Genomic DNA, 15,757 nt, shown 5'->3' on the forward strand with positions numbered 1-15,757 from the left:
AGCTTGATTGCTGATGTCAGAGGTAAAAAACGCCCTCCTCATTAGTATACAGATAAAGAAATGTGGAAATAAATAAATGTAGAAATAAATAAAAGTGAAAATATGTAAATGCATGAATACATAAATGTGGAAAGATACAATTATTCATAAATAAGGAAATAAAAGTATAAATATTTATTTATTTATTTATTTATTTATGTTTTTGTTTTACATTTCCTTGTTTATTTATTTATGTTTTTGTTTTACATCCCCCCCCCCTTTTTTTTTTTACATATTTATTTATTTATTTATTTATTTATTGTTTTTGCAGGTTTGGTCCTCCATATAGATTAAATCCACTGAAGATAAAATAAGACATTAAATCTCTGAAGATCTCAGCTGAGAATAATTAAACAACTCCATAAAGATAATTAATAATATTAATAATAATAATAATAGCTTATTACAAATAATAGCTTAGTTTGAAATCACCATAACGGTGATCAGTGTTGCTTTAGTTGAGCTCTTGACTTTTTAAATATTGTTTTTTTTTTCTTTTTCTTTTTTTTCTCATGGTTTCTGTGTGTAATGACAAGAACAGCAAAAAAGAAAATTTGATCAGATGATTATTTGTTGATGATACAGATACAATTTGCACTCATGACAGTCATTGATGATAGAAATCCAGCATTGTTTTGATACGATAAACTGAACAATTTTTACAACGTGTACAAAAGTTTTGTGGTCCTGTTTAAAAACACATTGTACACTAAACACCTTTAAACTTCTGTGAGGTTTAGATAAACACAGAAATGAAGAATTAGTGAATCTCAACAACACTGACATGCTTCATGCCGCAATTCGTTCTGGGTATCATACAAAATGTATCCGTACCTCACTCATACAAGTTCATACATTTTTTGCTAAATCGTATGTATTTTACAAGTTTACAAATCCGTAAAATTCATACGAATGACCTATCCCAAACCCCACCCCTAAACCTAAACGTCACTGGGGTTTAGACAAATTGTATGAAAAATATGTACGAATTGGTCATGAGATAGCGTTGGGCAACCCACTGACTCAATGACAGAACCAAGAGAAGGATTTTTGCATATATATATAGGCTAACCTACATCTTTCTTGCACTTCTGCATAATCAGCATTCCTGATAATATGAGTCTAATAGTTTTTAAGTGAGTTGGTTTTCAATGTCCCAACAAATCATCGAAAAGCATTTTCCACCTTCCCCCAACCTAACAGGTGTAACTTAACACATTATTGAATGCCTTCTGAATACATGATATCTGATTATTAAAGGAATCCATAACACAATAATAATCACAGGAAGAAACGACTTTGGTTTTCATTATTATAACATAATAGATTTCTTACCTCCACCAGATACCTCTCAGGAGTCTGTAAAGCTGAAAAAAAAATATTATAATAATAATTATTAGTATTATTATTTATATAAATCAAAAAGGAGCATTTGTATTAATGCACTAACAAAATACAAGCTAAACATGCTATACATATACTACTCGTGACAAAGTCAGCTATACTGTCATCAAATAGATTGTTAATCCTGACCTGAAGTCACAGATGGTGTTGATGCTGATGTTTGTCAGATCAGTTCTTCAGAACAGTGTGGACTGACTCTCAGACCATCTCAATGGTCTTTATATACTCACTGGAGGAGCTGAAATCAAAATAAGGGAGTGTTTATGTTTTAATGTCTTTGGAATTCAAATTTGTATGCTGACACTGAAAGAGAAGTCCAATAAACTCTCTAATCCAACCAGCACAACCATGTGGGCTCAAAGGGGGGCGACCTAGGCGGTAATAACTGGGGTCCAGCCAGTTTTGTCCATGGTTACCAGCGAGGCCCCATATGGGTTGATGAAATGTACACTACAGAGTGTTTATATAATCCACAATACAGAGTGTTATAGTAACACTGAAGCAGTGTTGAAGTTAATGAAATAATTAAGTGATTAATAAAGTGATGATTAGGTATTAGTGATGAGTACCTGATGTAAACAAGCAGAATCACTGAAGGAAAGAGGAACAAGATCAGAAAAAAGAGAAGAGACGAGAAGAAACACAAGAATAACAAGTGACTTCCAATCACAGGCTTAGATGAAATCAACAGAACATAGACATTAAATCTCTTAACATCTCTGCGAAAGAGGACTAAAAACTCAATTTTCAATTATCATTAACCAGTCAAATGTTTTGCTCAAAAGTTTGCTCAGTTTTTGAGTTTTTGTACATAGATAACATAAAATAATTTTGTCTGTCTGTCCAGGGTATTTCCCCGCCTACGGCCCGAGAAACTGGGATAGACTCCAGCCCCCGCCACCATAAAGAGGATAAGTGGTGAAGAAAATGCTTTTCTTGTGTGCAAATACAATCAGCTACTGAATGGTGCACTATGCTTGCATGTTATTTTAGTGTGCCTTTTTTTTTTTTGTAATTGCAAAATGTTTTTGTACACATTATAATAGAATGTTAATGCAAAGCAGCATTTTACACAGAACAAAGTGTTGTATTACTAGTGTTAATTTGGTCAGCTATTTTCAATTTCAGTCTTAGCCTTAGTCCACACTGTTAAACCTTATTGTAAAAATATGACCAAATTCTGACAGTAACAAACCATGTTCCACTAAAACAGAAATATACTGTAGAAAACAATGCATTCTGGGTAATATTTGTCATCTTTGAGAAAGTAGCCTACAGGAATATACTGTGAGTTAACATCGCTCAAAGTCGACACTCAGAGGCTGTGTTCTAAATCACACCCTATACCCTCATTCACTATTCCCTAAATTAGTTCACTAATATAGTCCACTTGACAGAGTGAATTAAAAGAAGTGAGTGAATTCAGACACTGATGAACACCTGATAAGCAGAATCACTGAAGGACAGAGAAACAAGTATCCAGTTAAAAGAGACGAGCAGAAACACAAGAACTACAGCTGACTTCAGCCACACTGAGTGTCAAACCAGTTTGATATTATGTATTTCATACATTTCATAGAAGTTCTTGTTGAGAATTAACAGATTTGGACGTTGATGTTTTATTGAAAATAATAAAGTTTGTAGTCACCATTGTGGTGACTAATGTTTGCTTTAGTTGGGCTCTTGACTCTTTGTCATTTTTTTTTTTTTTTTGGATGCTGTAACTGAGTGTTTATAACACACGTTTGTGAAAAAGGAAGAAAAAGCCAGTTGATCTGGTGTTTTTCTTGGGCTTATCTAATTCATTGATTCCTTTCTGTGTCTAATCTTTGATTTCATGAGTAATTTATATTTATTGATTATACTATGTCTGTGATTTAAAATCATGAGATCCAGCAATGTTTCAGTAATCAGTTATTTAGAAGAATATTGAGGTCATACAGTGCATAAAACACTGCATGACTTAGACACACACAAACATCAACAATCAGCATATGAATCTCAAAAATGGTGACAATTAAAAGTTTAAATGTCGCAGTGCATCCTGGGTGCCAGCATAGTACAACACTCCCAGCATGCACTGCAGCATGAATAAATTATTCAGCTGAATGTTTTTTTATTGCCACCATTGTTGAGTTTGATGTGCTGATTTTTGATATCTGCTGCAGCTGTTTTTTGTTTTTTTGTTTTTTTTTTGTTTTGTTTTTTTACAGCAGGTGTTAATTGATTAATCGATAAATTAGTAAATAAATTTGATAAATTAGATATTAATCAATATAAAAATTTAAATAAATATTAGTTTATAAATTTAAATGGCAGTCGGACAATAAAAAAAAGTCTGTTTTTGCAAATGAAATGAGGTAACTTGAGTTTTAATTTAGCGAATGGTAGTGATGGCGAGATGAAGCCTCATGAAGCATTGAAGCTTTTCAGCCAAGTGGTTCACAAAAGGGTTCATTTCTCGAGGCTTAATTTGCTCACCTTACCACCTGGTGGTCAAAGAGTGTAAAACAAGTAGACATTACAGATGACCTGATGTGATCTGATACTCATTATTTTGCGGCAGTTATGGTCTAGAAATAACGGTGAAGAAAAAATCAATATCCACAAAGACTTAAATATTTATTTGAATGTAATGTGTATTTTCTGGTTGTATATAATGATTGTATAACATAACTGTGTAATAAACTTATTGGTTTTTAAATGAATGGGGCTATCAAATGTGTGTAATAAATTCTTTGGTCATAACAGGCAGGAGGGGCGATATTATTATTCTAAAACCACAAATTCTGAGGGGATCCCATGGTTTATATGTCTGTCAAAATGTCAGGCCAAGATTCGAACCGCATCCAGTCGAACCATTTGAACCAGTCAGGCAGAAGCGAAGCTTCGAACGTCATCAATGACGTGATTGATCTAAAGCGATACAAGCTTCGATACGCGCTTCACTGAAAGCTTCTGGGATTTCTCGACACACGCTCCGAAGCATCGGCACAGACCGTAACATCACTAGCGAATGGTTATCTTTACAGTAATTAACTATAGTTTACAGTAAATAACCGTACAATCAACAGTAAATTACTGGAAACAGTGTTGCCAGTATTTTACTGAAAAAAGCCTGGCAAGGTCTAACAGTGCAGTTTAAAATGTCCTTGTTAGTTTTTATCATATTTAGTCAAGTTTTAGTCAAGGAAAACCTAAAATATTTTAATCCTGTCAATCTAATCTAGCCAAATCCTTTTTTTTTTTCACATAAGATTTATCTTATCATTTAAGATTTATGAAAAACACAGGTTAAAAAAATTAAGAATGCATCTTTGGAGAAAGGGTGTGGTCTGATGGTGTCCATTTAACCCTCATGTTCTTCTCGTTTTCTAATTAAAGACCAGAGTCACATGCTCACCACATGGACTTTCAGTTTGTTTGTTTTCATTAGTCACATGTGCTCCTTTTGTTCTGTTCCCTTTCAAAGGGAACTTCAACTCTGCGTTTACTGTTTACCGCTTTGGGGAATGTCACTCGTGACATAACCAATGATTAATTTCTAATTGGAAACACAACCTAAAAGTAATAATCATTTGAAATTGGAGTCAAATTAAACAAGTGAATTTAAGTGAACCTCACAGGGGTGCTGAAAAGACATACACGCGTTAACCGTTTTTGGGCCAATGGGGGGTTTCCTACATTTGCAACAAATGATGTGTTTTAGTAAACACTGTTACAAAGACCACAAACTCTCATGAAAAGCCAAGAGTCAAACTGCCCAACTAAAGGAAACACTGACCACCATAATGGTGACCAAACATTTTCAATAAAACATCAACATCTAAACCTGTTAATTCTCAAAAAGATCTTCTACTGAGATCTTCAGAGATTTAATGTCTTCTTTTATCTTCAGTTGATTTCAGGCTGTGTGGCTTTAAGTCAGTTGTAGTTGTGTTTCATTTTCTGAGAGTGATGTTGAACTAACAACAACGCGATTTCCATTGATTTTTTTTTTGTTGAAATTGCGGGTTTAAAAGTGATATTGATTCAGTGCGATTAACATTGACACATTAACATTGATTTAACATTATTTCGGTCATTGTTTGCTATCTGGGAAGGCCACAGGTATGTATTATAATGGGTTTGTGTGAAGATTGTTTTAAGTTCACTTAAATTAAAAGTTATTTTTTTTAAAGCTTAATAAATGTTGAAATATATAGCTTTCAGTTATACTGTAATGTTGAATGTCTAGCATTAATGTTTGTTTTTTTCAGCAGTAGCATTAGTGTCAGTGATACTAGCCTTCATTCAGAGATGCCATTAAACAAATATTTAAAATATACTGTCTTTTGGATGAAAATGAAAGTGGGATTGGCGTCTAAATCCATTATTTAAACATTTGATTGATGCCAAATGTCAATGGACAGATGTCGAATAAACATCAAAAAACATATAGGGTGCCAAACGGTTACCATTGCTGATTTACAGGAAAAGACATCAGGAGTGAGTGTGTGAGAGTGTGTGTGCGTGTGGAAACATTTTCCGGGGAAACTTTTTGGAAAACATTGATTGATGCCAAACGTCAATGGACAGACGTCGAATAAACACCAAAAAACATATAGGGTGCCAAACGGTTACCATTCATGGAAATAATGGTTGAAGACTGTTACAACTGATTTCCAGACACAGCCTTGAAATAAACTGAAAATACATTAAATCTCTCTTATTACAAACCAGACTTTGTCATTCGTCATTCGTCTACTGTTATTGTCATAGTGAAACTGAAAGTAAACAGAGCTCTGCAGGAAGAGCACAGATTTACAGGAAAAGACATCAGGAGTGAGTGTGTGAGAGTGTGTGTGCGTATGGAAACATTTTATGGGAATTTTTTTTTTGGAAAACAGCTTATAAATCATACTAAGTAATGCTTTTTTTTTTTTTTTAAATATACAAATGTAAAAAGTTTTCTGTGATGGGTATGTTTAAGGTTAGGGAATAGAATATATACCGTTTATATATATATATATATATATATATATATATATATATATATATATATATATATATATATATTATAACAAAGACCTTAGTTCATAGGCTGATTCTTGATGTATGTTTGTGAGTAAATCTCACTGTAGTTAAAAGTGTTTACTGTACAATCTGTTTTAAAACTCATTCAGATGTTCTTATTAAGACTGTGCTGGATCTTTACACAATTCACAAGAAAACAAAGTTAGTAAGATATTGCTCATATTAAATGTATAATTCAAATTCATAAGATCAGTGAATTAAACCACTACACAATGATTATATTCTTATCATGAAGCAGCTACAGCATCAGATTGTGTTTTCGTTTGCATTTCTTGATACAACAACCTCAGTTATAACAGCCAGATAAACTCTAACATTACAAAGACAAGTCAAACTACCCAACTAAAGAAAACACTGATCACTATGATGGTAACATAAAAACACTCAAACAAATTTCAATAAAACATCAACAACAAAAAAACTCTCTCTCTTAATTCTCAATAAGAGCTTCTGTATATGGAGTTGTTTAATCCTCTGCTGAGATCTGGAGAGATTTAATGCCTTCTTTTATCTAAGGCTGTGGCTGAAGTCAGTTGTAGTTCTAGTGTTTAGATTTTAGATTTTAGATTTTGTTTGTGGCTTTATTTCGTTGTGAAATGCTCCCGACCACTTGGGGGCTCTCAGAGCTCGGTAATATTAGTATTCCTTGTAGAGCCCTGCACGGGCCAAAAATTCCAGCCCTAACCTGGCCCCAGCCCGACAACGTCTGCAGTTTTCTTAGCCCGAGCCCGACCCGACCCGACCCGACCTGACCCGACCCGACCCGACCCGACCCGGGGCCAACATCAATACCACTTTAAGCTCTTTCTGAAGCACGCTCTCTGTTGCGCGTTGTCTCTACTATACGCAAACACACACACAGACGAGTTACTAAGAGGTAAACTTTTATTATATGCCTCAAACATAACTACCATTGTCGACAATCATGCCCAAAAATATTAATACAGACTGTCCATTACAGAGAAGCATATGCAGTAGACAATAAAGCTAAGCTTCGTGATCCAGCAGCACTATATAATAAATAAAGATTATGATTAACAGAATAAAGATTTATGGCCTACCTTTCTTTGATGTTAAGTAACTGAAGACATTTGTTTCAAAGAACTCTTTGCCAACTGGCTAACGTTAAATAATGATAAAAATAAATGAATAAATAAATCCGTTGAACTGTAGGCATGCAAGGTGGTCATCATTCACTGTTTATTCGCGTGCGCTGTGAAGAAAAATAATAGCATCCACTGTTGAAGGCTTCAGAGATGTCCTCCTCTCCTCAAGCGTCCTCCCTGCTGTGCTGAAAACGCGTTCGCTGCTACTGCTGCTTGCAGGTATGCTCAACACCTGACGGCCGAGCCATGGATAAGTTTCGTATGATGCACCCAGAATGCATTGCACCATTGAAGCATGTCACCATTGTTGAGATTCATATGCTGATTCTTGATGTCTGTGTGCGAGTAAAACTCACAGGAGCCCAAAATATGTAAATGGTGTGTTATAAATCGTTTGATGTTCTGATTAAACTCTATTATTCTCTTGCTGTAGAATCATAACAATAAAACAGAATTAATAACATACTACCCGTATAAACCTCCCACATAACATTAATGAGTTAAGGCAATATATGATGATTATATTCTTATCATCAATCAGCTTACAACATCTGATTATATTTTCTCTCGCTGTTCTCGCCATAACAAACAGACACAGCTGTCAAGAGAAAAACTAAAGCACACACTAATCGCCACAATGGTAACATCAAATCAAACTATTACTTTCAAAGTTAGGTGGCACAAGTAATCAACATCTAAGCCTCTTCTTAATTCTTAATACGAACTTCTGTAGATGTCTGACAGAAATAAAGTCAGTCTGGTTAGTAATAAGTGAAGCTAATGTTGTTTGTGGAGTTGTTTAATCAGATCTTGAGAGATGTAATGTATTTTATCTTCAGTTGATTTCATCCAAGGCTGTGGCTGGAAGTAGTTCTTGTGTTTCTCTTTCCTTCAGTGATTATGCTTGTTAACAGCAGGTGTTCTTCACTAATACAAAATCATTATTCAATCACTTAATTATCTCATTACCTCCAACACTGATTAAGTGTTACATTAAACAGCCTGTAGTTTGCACACTAAGCAGTGTTCATTTCATCTGGGCAAATCCATGTGGGGCCTACATGGAAACTGGGTCCAAAACTGGCTGGGTCCCAGTTAGATAGCCCAGGTCAAACCCATTTGGGCCCCACATGGCTCTGCTGGCTGCTATGTCGACTCCACCAACCCAGCAAATCTCGATCGTCATATTCCTTGCTGGGGGTAAGGTTGAGGTATATGTGGACCTCATCTACAGCTGTGTCATCACCCTGGCCGACTTGATTCTCCCACTCCAATTCAAAGTCTGACAAGGCTCTCTTCTTTGCTGCCGGTGGCGGAGTATCTGACGTAACCTTGCTAGCTGGCTTCTCAGTCGCAATTCCACCTGTTGCTCGATAGCTTTCGATCCAACTCTTTGAATCTTGCAGTATGGCATCTCTCTCAGTTTCATAAAACATTCGCAGCTGGTTGAATTTTGGCCACAGGAATATTGCCAGTTTATGGAGTGGCTGAATCTGGATCTTTTTACCAATCCATTCCAAGTGGCGCTGGCGGATGGTGGCTTGGTAAGGCATGTCAGTGCTTACTGGCTGGCAATGATGCTTCAGCCTCTCGTGCCACAACACAACAAGGTTCAAGGTTGGATATTGATCACCTTCCAACTCCCACTGGGCTTCATAGAAGGGGTGGAGAAAACCGACCAAAAAATCCAGAACATCTGGGGACACATCAGCCATTTTTTGGCCTCTCCACGACTCTCCAGCTTTTCACGTAGTTCAGCATACACGTCCTTGACAGACTTGAGCGTGAGAAATACAGTGCTGTAACGTGTTTCTCCCATCTGCAAAACGGTCTTGGATAACTGGCTTGCCAGACCACTTTGTTTCACGAACCGGACTACTTTCTTGACAGCCAGCAACGTTCCAGCAACCTCTGGGACTGTTTCTGACAGCTCAGTGATGTCCAAAGCATGTCTGAGGACCGTGTTATAGATGTGGTCCTGACAGTCTAAGTGCCAGTATGGTCATAATGCAGCAACGATATTCGAACCTTGATCTGTTACCCACACCACCTTGCTCATTACAGAGGGCTCAAACTTAAGAACTGACACAAGCTGCTTCTGCAATTCCTTGCAAATATTTTCAGCTGTTTTGGCCTCTTTGTGAGGGAACATGGCAGTGGTGAGTACATAACTCTTTAACTTGAAATCTGAGGTTATGAAGTGACATGTGATCGCCATGTAACTGACCTTGCGGTAGTCATCAGTCCACATGTCTGTGGTCATCCCAACATTAATTGAACGCATCACCTCTTTTATCACAGCAACAATCGCTTCTCTTTTCGTTGTTGCCTTTTCCTGGCATCTGCGGGAAGTAGTCGTGGGGTCAGGCAGCAACTTTTCAGCAGACAGGCGACCATAGGCTGCTCCGATGTTTATTAGTTCCTGGGCTAACTTTATAAATCCTCCTCCAGCCACCGTTTGGAATGGCCGTATGTCTTCGCAACAGAAATCCACACGCTTCTCGGTGACTTGGGATCGGGCATTAGGTGGCACTGGCTTCAAGAAGAACTTGGACATTGATAACTGTCTGCTTGTGCTAGCAGAGTTAGCTGTAGCGCAGCCGCGATCGATATGCCTTTGTAGATGAGATGTTCCTGTTTTTTTGCTGTCATATGCAAGGATATGTTTTCAGATTCTGCACTGCACATGACCAGTTGGCTCATTGTTTGTCATGGTAATCAAATCAAAACTAAAAAATCAAAACTTCCAAAATGCAGCTTTTCCGGAAGGATTGGGAACTTTTAATAACTCTCCACGCTCCAACTTCTCCCTGATGCTCTGCATGGTCAACTGTCACCTGTATCTTGCATGCATATATGCGTTGCGTAGGCGATGCGATGTATAATCGAATATAATATGTAATATTATATATAATAAAATAATATAATAATTTTCATACAGTAGTCTATGTGTGCTCTGTGCGTACTATATGGACACAATAAAATGAGAGAAGCTAAATGAGCCAGAGTCCGACCCGAGCCCGATCTTAAAAATAAAAAAAAATGGCCCGAGCCCGGCCTGAATGGACTCAGCGTGTCGGGCCCCGTCGGGACCATAGACTGTAAAAAAATATGGACGTAGTGTCCGTGACGTCACCCATAGAGTTCTGAACAGCAGTTTTGACGCGAAAATGAGGCCGCTGCCATCTTAGCTGCGCGTCACAGCACGGCAGTCCCGGATTACTGAAAATGGGCAAAGAGGCGGGACGTGGTTGGAGCCCATGCGACTGGTTGCTGAAACCACGGCCGCCTAGCATATCTATCTTAGATCCTATCTAAAATATTAATAAAGATAACAATATCATTAGAAAGTACTAAAGGTTTACTGTCAATCTACAGTGTTTTTATATCTATACGTACATATATAGGTAGGCTAGATATCTGTATAAGTCTCAATAATTTAAACAGATGAGTTATAAAAAGAATTCACCCCACTCAGAGTTGTCATGAAGCGCAAAATTAGCAGTATAAACCAATGAGATTCTGCTCCATTTTGCAGCCTATCCCTAGCGTCCAGTCGATGAATCGCAGTTTAAGTTACTTCCATATTGGCTTCACGAGAAACTGGGGGAGGTTGCCGCTTGGTCGGGACCCGACAGGCTTGCAGACCTCTAATTCCTTGCCACTGTTCTATAAAGTCGACAGTCTAACAAAGATAGCAATACCATGATTAGTTTTAAGTATGTAAACATTGTATATAGACATGAAATATTAATTAAAAATCAACTAGGTGCACAATAGCTTCATATTTATACTTGTGAATGATTTGACGCGATACCACGGCGCATGATGAAGGGAACATCCACCAATTCCACCAAGTGATTAAAACGTATAATTTGTATTCATTACAATGACTTTAACACTTAAAAACAGACATGTTCAAATTCCAAAGCTTGTTAGTTCCTGTTGGTAAGACTGACAAGCTTTGGAATTTGAACATGTCTGTTTTTAAATGTTAAAAGTAAATTTAATGAATACAAATTATACGTTTTAACCACTTGGTGGAATTGGCAGACGTTCCCTTCACCATGCGCCGTGGTAGCGCGCCAAATCATTTACAGGTATAAATATGAAGCTATTTAAAGTTGCCCTAGAATTAAAAATTGAATTTACCTTGGCATAGTTGAATAACAAGAGTTTAGTACATGGAAAAGACATACAGTGAGTTTCAAACTCCATTGTTTCCTCCTTCTTATATAAATCTCATTTGTTTACAAGACCTCCGAAGAACAGGCGAATCTCAACATAATACCGACTGTTACGTAATAGTTGGGGTGTATGCCCCCAATATTTGCATATGCCAGCCCATGTTCCCAACATTATGAAAGGCATTACACAAGGGCGACCAGTATTAACGTCTGGATCTGTGCACAGCTGAATCATCAGAATAGGTAAGCAAGCAATAACAACAACGAAAAATGGCAGATGGAGCAATAATAACTGACATGATCCATGATATCATGATATTTTAGTGATATTTGTAAATTGTCTTTCTAAATGTTTCGTTAGCATGTTGCTAATGTAGGCTACTGTTGGTTAAAGTTACCATCGTTTCTTACTGTATTCACGGAGACAAGCGCCGTCACTATTTTAATTTTTAAACACTTGCAGTCTGTATAATTCATAAACCCAACTTCATTCTTTATAAATCTCTTCCAACAGTGTGTAATGTTAGCTTTAGCCACGGAGTACTATCAAACTCATTCAGAATCAAAATTAAACATCCAAATAAATACTATACTCACATGACCCGAAGCATGCCTGCAGCATACATGACGAACATCTTGTAAAGATCCATTTGAGGGTTATATTAGCTGTGTGAACTTTGTAAATGCACTGTATTATAGAGTCGCGAGCTCGATGGGCAGGGAGCACAGTATTTAAATGGCCAGCAGCCCCTGAATCGGTGCATAGTTAATGATGCCCCAAAATAGGCAGTTAAAAAAATTAATTTAAAAAAATCTATGGGGTATTTTGAGCTGAAACTTCACAGGCACATTGAGGGGACACCTTAGACTTATATTACATCTTGTAAAAAAAAGTTTGATGGCACCTTTAACACGTAGGGAATTCTGAATTAATATTTCATGTCGATATACTGTGGTTACTGTTAAAACTAATCGTGGTATTGATATTACTGCCGACTATATCCACCTGTTTCCGTTGGGCGCTACTGTAAAAGAGAACGTGGGTACAACTTCCGGTGAGGCGGTGGAAGTAGCATACCAATGGTATTTAGTGTGCTAATTAGCAAAGAGGCTAAGTGTTTTTTGGATCATTGTTTACTTTGCAAAGTTGCAAATCTTTATGAGAGATGGCGTTACGGCGCTCAGGGACAACATCTCAGTTTAGTACATTTATTAGTTAATGATATCACAATACAATAAACAGTTTTCGTGCCCTTATTTATCCTTTATACTGACCTTCCAAAAAAGTGCTGCTGCATGACTAGAGCATCCTGACCATGCAATACATGAACAACCCGCTGTCTGTAATTCACCTGTCACTGATGCTAGCACCAAAGCCTTATGATGTTATATTGACTCCTAACGTGTTGTGCGTGCCAGAGCCAGTCGCGTTTCCACAGTCATATATGCAATGCTAAAGGCTACTTATGTTAACCATTGCGAAATACACACGTTTATGGAAAATATCAGAGACTGCTTAAGGAACGAAGACAATTCTTATATGATTATAATCGTGTATTTATATGGTTTAATGTTTTATCTGTCTCTTCCCTGTGCCTGTTGATTCCTGACAAATGTATTTCTTTCACAGATTCACACACTCCGGTTAACTCGTATAACGTCTTGGTTACGTATGTAACCCTCGTTCCCTGAAGGAGGGAACGGAGACGTACATCAGTAGTGACCGACGAATCGGGATATCGCTAGAGAGCCCTATCAGCTTCGAGTGAACTAAAACAAGCCAATGGAATTGGCGTGCGATATTTGCATAATGCGCACCGCCCCCGACAGGAGTATATAAATAGGAAGCAGATGCAATCGCACTCTGTTTTTCGCTGAGGAGACAACTGGTGTCCGCGCAGCAGCGAGGGTACAGAAACTGTGGCGACGGGACGTACGTCACCGTTCCCTCCTTCAGGGAACGAGGGTTACATACGTAACCGAGACGTTCCCTTTCAGTCGGTCACATTCGACGTACGTCAGTAGTGACCGACGAATTGGGATCCCAACTAAAGCGCCACAGTTACGAAACCCCTTCCAGTGCCCAGCGCAAGCTTGGCCGCCCATGGCACTAGCTGGGACGGTGAAGGGGGCGAGCTTACGCCGAGAGAGTCTACTGCTGTTCCACAACTACCCACTAAGTAAACTAGACTACACTGGGAAAGCGAACCTGTAGGGGGCGCTGCGGAGGCCACTACCTACCCACGGGGGAGGAATTTAGGTGGAGAATACACATATGGACTGGCCCGAGGGGCAGTACGCATATGGAAGTCCCTGGGATGGCTCCACCTGGGTAGGGGGAGACTCATCTGACAGGTGACAGCAGAGGTGGCTCTGCTAAGGGAAAGACACGGACTCGACCGTAGGGAGTTTTAAACCGTGGATGATTACACATATGGGACCGCTCACGTAGAGGAGTCATGACATATGGACCCCAGCCAACAGACAGCGTCAGCGATGGATGTAGGCCTGGCATCAGACACTCCGCTATGTCCGAGCCGAAGGGGGAGGCGGAGGAACTCGTCAGGATTCGCCAAGCGGGGAACACAACTGGAGTCAAAAATATGCATGCATCCGGCCCAGGGGGCGGGAATGGCATTGCAAGCCGACACTTAGAGCGGGTTCAATGCGTCTACTGGCTAGTGGAAGCGAGTACACGGGAAGATACCGGCTCTACACGTAGGCTATAGAATCTAGCGAACGTGTTAGGTGTCGCCCAGCCCGCAGCTCTACAGATATCTGTCAGCGAGGCGCCATAAGCCAACGCCCAGGAAGAGGCCACTCCTCTGGTGGAGTGGGCTCTCAACCCAAGCGGACAAGGCACGCCTTGGGATTCGTACACCAAGGCGATGGCATCCACTATCCAGTGGGCCATCCTCTGCTTGGAACAGCCTTTCCCTTCTGCTGGCCTCCGTAACAGACAAAGAGCTGATCTGAGGTCCTGAAGCTTCGCGTTCTGTCCATGTACACACACAGAGCACGGACGGGACAGAGCAAAGCTAGGGCTGGGTCTGCCTCCTCCGAAGGCAGCGCTTGCAGGTTCACTACCTGATCTCTGAAGGGAGTGGTAGGAACCTTTGGCACATATCCGGGCCAGGGTCTCAGGATGACGTGAGAGTCACCAGGCCCGAACTCTAGCCACGATCCGTCGACCGAAAATGCGTGCAGATCCCCTACCCTCTTCAGAGAAGCCAATGCAACCAGGAGGACGGTCTTGAGAGACAGTGCTTTTAACTCGACTGATTGCAAAGGTTCGAAGGGCTGACCCCGGAGAGATGTAAGAATCAGGGTCAGATCCCAAGAGGGTATGGAGGAAGGGCGAGGAGGATTTAGTCTCCTCGCCCCCCTCAGGAACCTGACGATCAGATCGTGTTTCCCCAGGGACTTACCCTCAACTGCGTGGTGATGTGCAGTGATAGCGGCAACATACACCTTCAGGGGGGAGGGAGACAGCCTTCGCTCCAACCCTTCTTGCAGGAAGGAAAGCATGGATCTGACCGAGCACAATCGGGGGTCCTCTCGGCGAGAGGCGCACCATTCAACGAATAGGTTCCACTTCAGCGCGTAGAGGCTCCTCGTGGAAGGAGCTCTAGCGGAAGTGATGGTGTCTACGACCGCTTGCGGGAGATCACTCAGAACCTCCGCATCCCGTCCAGGGACCACACGTGGAGGTTCCACAGGTCGGGACGCGGGTGCCATAGGGTGCCCCGTCTCTGAGTCAGGAGGTCCTTCCTCAGAGGAATCGGCCAGGGAGGGGCTGTCGCGAGGAGCATGAGGTCCGAGAACCAGGTCCGAGTGGGCCAGTACTGCGCCACTAACAAGACCTGCTCCCCGTCCTCCCTGACCTTGCACAGGAGTTGTGCGAGAAGGCTCACTGGGGGAAACGCATATTTGCGCAGACCCTGG

The 15,757-nt window shown here is 39.9% G+C and overlaps 1 protein-coding gene across 2 annotated transcripts in view; it reads right to left on the reverse strand.

Moving 5' to 3' along the window:
- LOC137031582 (galectin-9-like) overlaps positions 1-15,757 on the reverse strand; it is a 112,042-nt gene that overhangs the window by 14,436 nt on the left and 81,849 nt on the right. For both annotated transcript variants that reach the window (XM_067402624.1, XM_067402625.1), the window contains exons 2-3: positions 1,573-1,681; positions 1,375-1,406 (exon numbers count right to left, since the gene is read on the reverse strand). The gene's annotated coding sequence lies outside the window, so the exon portion shown is untranslated. The remainder of the gene's footprint in view (positions 1-1,374; positions 1,407-1,572; positions 1,682-15,757) is intronic.

Source organism: Chanodichthys erythropterus, chromosome 12 (genome assembly GCF_024489055.1).
Source record: "Chanodichthys erythropterus isolate Z2021 chromosome 12, ASM2448905v1, whole genome shotgun sequence".
Taxonomy (NCBI): domain Eukaryota; kingdom Metazoa; phylum Chordata; class Actinopteri; order Cypriniformes; family Xenocyprididae; genus Chanodichthys; species Chanodichthys erythropterus.